Source organism: Choloepus didactylus, chromosome 20 (assembly GCF_015220235.1).
Source record: "Choloepus didactylus isolate mChoDid1 chromosome 20, mChoDid1.pri, whole genome shotgun sequence".
Classification (NCBI taxonomy): Eukaryota; Metazoa; Chordata; class Mammalia; order Pilosa; family Megalonychidae; genus Choloepus; species Choloepus didactylus.
The window spans coordinates 57598482-57604481 of record NC_051326.1 but is presented as its reverse complement, the minus strand read 5'-3'; the positions used below and the strand labels follow the sequence as shown (position 1 = coordinate 57604481).

General features: G+C 43.5%; 1 protein-coding gene across 9 annotated transcripts in view; it reads left to right on the top strand.

Moving 5' to 3' along the window:
• The first annotated feature begins 496 nt into the window (after window positions 1-496).
• Window positions 497-6000, top strand: part of KIDINS220 (kinase D interacting substrate 220) — a 125135-nt gene continuing 119631 nt past the window's right edge. For all 9 annotated transcript variants that reach the window (XM_037813254.1, XM_037813252.1, XM_037813250.1 and 6 more), the window contains exon 1: window positions 497-645. The gene's annotated coding sequence lies outside the window, so the exon portion shown is untranslated. The remainder of the gene's footprint in view (window positions 646-6000) is intronic.

Sequence of the window (6000 nt, the reverse complement as noted above, 5' to 3'; positions counted from 1 at the left end):
GCGAGCCATTAAACGTGTCCTACGGGTAACGATGGAAAACTGTTAACTGCATTTGGCAACTGATGAGTCAGAGATCGGAGAGGTAGTTGCAGACACCGGGAGTGAGAACGCCGAGGGAACCAGAGAGGAACTCTCCTTTCCAACAACCTAGCTGTGAGCGAGAAGACCAGGAATATACATTCAGGGGAATTCAGAGAAGGCAGGAAGATCTCGCTTCTGGGAGAAGGGATTCGAACGCGCCTTCATTCGCCACGTCTGCTGGAGTTGAAATGCTGGTTCATTTCTCTGGGTAAATCCGGAGGGAGGTATGGACGCCTGCAGAGCCCTGGGACAATCCCTTTCGCTCCACTCCTCTCCCACCTCGTTGTCCGCAGCCTGCTCTCAGCCCCGCCCCCGGGGCGGGCCCAGCTGACGCCCCGCCCCCAAGGCCCGGGAGCGCCCACACCAGCCCCGCCCCACGCGGCTCGGCGAGCACGTGACCTGCCAGTTCGGGGAGACGGAGGAAGATGGCCGCCGGGCGCGGCGGGAGCGAGGCTCTGGGAGCGGTGGCCTCTCCGGTTCCGGTTGTCTGACAGGACCTGGGGCCAAGAGAGTCCTTTGCGCCGTGTACTGGAGGCCGCGGCCCACGGGCGAGGCTTTGGGACGGTCAGTGAGGAGCCGGCGCGGGGCGGCTGGCGCGGGGGCTCGGGAGGCGGCGGCGGGCGAGGCCGGGTGTGGGGAGGGCCCGAGCGGGGCTCGCGGGCCTGGGCTGGGGGCCCGGGCGCCTGGGGTCCGCCGTCCGCGCGGGGCCGCGTTTCCTAGCGCGCCTGGCGGGGAAACAGGCCGGCGGGGACCGGCGGCGGGTCGCTGGGACTCTGCTTCTCGGGTGGTCGGTTGCGCCCGTGGCGAGTGAGGTGCCTCCGGGGTGTGGGGGATGTTAGTGAAACAAGTTGGTTGGTTTTTCTTTTTCCTTTGTGCGGAGCAGCGGCTGGCAGACCCACCAACCACCTCGAGAATCCGTCGAGGGTTAGGTTTGTTTTCCTGGTCTTCCGGGGCTGGGGTGGCGTCGTGTTCTCCCTTTGCTCTCCTGTCGGGCTCCATCGCTCTATTGTCCTGTAGCAGCAGGCTTTTGCATGCTTGGCAGAATCTCTGTAAGCTCCTCCCTGATCACGCTCCGTTAAATCAGAAATATGGTTTATGGGTTGGCCAGCAATATTGGATTTTTTTTTTCAGGTTGTTTTGACATATAGAAAGAATTCAACCAGTAAAGAATATTTTTTTAAGGAGTCATCTCTGCTCACTAGGAGCGCTTGATAAAAGCGTAGCTTTTTTTAGCCTTACTTTGAGATTCTCATTCATTTGACCTGGGGTGTGACCCAGAAGTCACCCCTTCGGGGTGATTCTGATACAGTTGGTCCCTATCCACGCTTTGACAACCCTACATCTAAATTTTTGTAAAGCATTTAGGGGATCAGGTGCAGAGTCAAGGTCGAGAAATGCTGCGGGAATGTTGTGTTCTTTGTTCTCCTCTACCTTTGCTAGCACGGACTGCTTTTATCAGAATCGTTTGGGGTTGCAGGGGCTTTACCCAGGCCTACTGGATCAGATTCTCTGCGGGTGGAGCCGGAGGAATATGTGAATTTGACAAGCTCCCCAAGTACTTTTGATGCACACAAATTTGAAAATCCATTTCTGCACTCTGCCTTGGTGAGAACGATTTCCAGATCTGTTTTTCCAAATGCCAGGTGGATTTCTGCAACCCAGATTTTTTGGAAGACCCCAAAGTCAGCCTGGCCAAAGCACCCTACAATTCCAGTCACTCATGGTGGATGGTGGGGACGGAGGGGGCAATAACCAGGCAGACAGAGGTCTACATTTCCATGTGACTTCCCTTTTTTGTTAATGGCAAGACCATCTTCCAATCACATGGTTTCTCATCAGTCACAGGGTTTCTGTTATTTCTGCATTCAGATATTTTGGTAGGTCAAAAAGGGTCAAATAGAGGAGATTTTATATTGTTCAACTTAATATCTCTTGCTGCTTCTCCCTTCCTATCACCTGGTTTTCTCTCCCGTGGGCTGTCTTATTTTGGTGGCTCCCTGACTGGCATCCAGTGTTCTGATTTCTTTGCCGTATTTCCAGTGTATGGGGCCACATGCACTGCTTGGGAGATTAATTTTGCTAGCGTATATGTATTAGTGTGTCATCTCTCTCTTCCTGCTTTTTCTCAAGAACTCCCAGTTTCTCTGTTTTATCTATCTGGGCCTTTATACAAGGCAAGGAACAGAATCTGACTTTTTACCTCAGGGAAAAGGAGGCTTATAAGACTGAATGAGAACCAGTGGCTGCTCCACTTTCTGCATCTTTTTCAGACCATTTTGTTCTTTTACTTATGAAGAGTCTTTTTCTGTGTGCATATCTTGGGTTCTCTCTCTGCTGACTGACTTTCTCAAAATTGTATCATTTCACACTTGGCCCATAATGACTGGCTCAGTGTCTGGTGTCTAATTCCTAGTTCTAGATAGAGGACTCTGACTGACCCAGCTTCTTTTGAATAGCCACATGTCACAGTCCATATGCTAATCCCTGGTTATGGTGATGGTAGAGACACAGCTGTTGAGAGTTAGTGGGGCTATGTGGAGGCAAAGTCCTAGAGAAGAAGCATCTTCAGTCTATCTGTGCAGATATTTAATTTGTTGGTTATACATTAAGTTTCTACTTTTCTAGACCCGTAATAAGTTCTGGGCTTATAAGAATGAAGGAGTGATAGCCCTTATTCTTGAAGAGATTGCAGATTTGACCACCCTAACTTTCCAGCCTTAGCACTCACTTCTTATTTGAATGTTACATTTGTGCTATTTTTGTTTCCTGGGCACATGCTACACAATCACTCAGCAAACACTCTCTTCATCTGTTTTCATGCTGTTCCCCTTGCCTGGTGTGCTCTTCATTCATTTCCCACTTATTGGACTTCTACCCATTCTTTAAGAATCAACGAAAATGATACTAATATGATATCCTAGCCGAAGTAGTAACTCCTTTTCAGAACTCTCATGGCACTTTGGATTTCTCCAGCAGTATTCTACCTTGAATTATAGTTTGAGTTTTTCTACTTGCTGCAACATTTGCTATTTGAGTTATGTCAGTTTAGGCAATAACTTATGTGTGCAAACCTGCTTTCTATTCTATAAAATGAGAAATGATATTTATTTTACAAGGTTATTTGAAAATCAAATAAGATCATAGATATCAAAGCATCTCATAAACTGTTAAGTGCTATATAAATACTGTTTTCATGATGACGTTCTCTTATGTCTCCTGGTGAACTGTAAGCTTATTGAAGGCATGATAGAAATCCCCCAAAGCCTGGCATAGACCTTGCACTAGTGGTGCCCAATAAATATTTGCAGAATAGAAGAGATCTTATCCTCTGGGCTTCCTTCATTCACCTTGTGTCTATTGAGCCTGTACTATAGGCAGATGGTATGTTCCAGGCCATGCGTTAGGCATTGGGAAAAAGCTGTGACCAAGACAAACATGCTTCCTACCTGGCAAATCAGTCAATACATAAAGGGCAGTGAGTTCTTTAAGTAAGGCTACTCTTATGAAGTGGAGGAGGCCCTAGCCTGGTTTGAGGTGAGAGATGGGCTGGCTGGGGAAGGCTCACTGGGGAAATGAATTTAAACTGCAACCTGAAGGCTGTATAGAGGTTGGTTGGGCCAAAATGTGTGTGAATGGGGTGAGAAGAAGATCCTGGTCCACGTGAAGGTGAAGAGGGGAGTAATATGACGTTGACAGGGAATTTCTGGGAATGGCAAAAGAGGAGGATGGGATGTGGGGTTGAGAGTATAACCGAGAAATTAGGATTTAAGAAATGATTATGCTTACTGAATTGTTATAGAGATATTTCTTTTTACTTCCTGGTATATTAGAATAAACAGAGGGAAATACTTGACATTTCTGAATTATAATCCAGTTGCTTTGATCTCTGATAATGACTGTATAACTATATGGCCTTTATCTTGTGATTGTAAAAACCTTGTGACTGACTGACCCTCACTTGTACCCCCTTATCCTGTTTTTTAGAGTCTTATGATCACTAAAGACAGCCCCTAATGTTTGTTGATGAGGGGCCTTGAGTCAGCCCAGAAGTAACCCACCCCAATTCCAAAACTAGCTTGTTAGAGGGAACTGGCTCTAACCAAAATTGGCCCACCTGAGATGTGCAATAGCTTAAACTTTAAACTGAATTGATGTATACCTCATTATAATACTAAGGCCGCCATTTTCTGACATAAGTTCCGTGGCTAAGCATGTAATCAGTCTGCGCGTGCTCAATAATTATACCATCTCTAAGCTCAACATCTTGAGCCATTGTATTCATTATCCTAAAACCTGCCCATCTTTTTTTTTTCTCTTGTGTTAAGGCTTTTCTTTGAGACTTGGCCCAAATTTTTTTAAATTCAATGTTATTGAGATATAGTCACATACCATACAGTCATCCAAAGTATACAATCAGTTGTTCACAGTACACAGTACCATCGTATAGTTGTGCGTTCATCACCTCAATTAATTTTTGAACATTCTCATTACTGCAAAAAAAAAATTAGAATAAGAATAAAGATTAAAATTAAAAAAAACACTCAAAACTTTCCATCCCCTCCATTCCCCCTATTATTCATTTACTTTTGTGTGTGTGTGTGTGTGTTTAAATTCAGTTTTACTGAGATACATTCACATATCATACAATCATCTGTGGTGTACAGTCACAGCTCACAGTACCATCATATAGTTGTGCATTCATCATTTACTTTTTGTCCCCATTTTTCTGCTCATCTCTCCATACACTGGATAAAGGGAGTGTGAGCCACAAGGTTTTCACTTGCCAATTTTATTTCTACTATTTCCCTCTTCTCCCAACTCCTCACCCCTGGCACTCCCCAGTACTTTAGATATTCAACTTGTCACTCAACCTGTACACAGTGCCTTGCAAATTACAGGTTGCCAATAAACTATTGTTAGATTAAACTTTTACTGAATTATAGCTTTGCAAAATTGCATGCATTTTCTCAGCATTCTTTGGACAAAAATAACTCATCTTTCTTTAACAGATTAGTTCAAAGGGACATTTGTTGGGTAGCTAAGGCAAAGCAGTTTCAGTTTATAAGATTTTTCTTTTTACTGTTTTATTAACATTTTCTGCTTAATCTTGGTCTAAAGGAAGAATAAGAGTGATAAATATTTTATATTTTACATATTTAAAGGTGATACACATACAATTCACATAACTGATATTTGGGGAGAGAGGTAACAATATTTGAAAATCTAATATTCTCAGTCTTTGTTTTCTTTAATAATTGAGGTCGATGTCTGTAATTCCTTTTCTTGACTGTGCTTATTCCAATCTTGTATGATATTGTGGTGAGGAAAAAACTTCTCACCTAAAGAAGGGCTTTGTTAGACAATAAAATTAAATTGTATATTTGTGTGTGTGTAAATTTTAATTTTAAAATAGTTTCAGACTTGCAAAAGACTTGCAAGACTAGGATGAAGAACTCCCTTTTACCCCCACCCGTATTTACCAGTTGTAAAATTTAAATTTAAATCGCAAAAGGCTTATGTAATATATCCTAAGTAATTCCATAAGCATTTATTGAAGATGTACCAAGGCCTTACTTAATTGTTGAGGATGAAAACATGAATAAGATGTGATACTGTTTTCAAGGATTTCTTAGTAAATTAATAATTGTGATACATTATTGTAAGTAGAAGTATGCATGAAGTACAGGTGTCCCAGATGAAACTGTCCAGGGCAGTAGAGAGAAGAGGATGTCCCAGAGGAGTGACCCCTGAGCTGAGTTTTTTAATTTAATTTTTAAAATTTTTTTAAAATTCAGTTTTATTGAGATATAGTCACATACCTTACAGTCATCCATGGTGTACAATCAACTGTTCACAGTACCATCTTATAGTTGGGCATTCATCATCCCAATCTATTTTTGAACATTTTCCTTACACCAG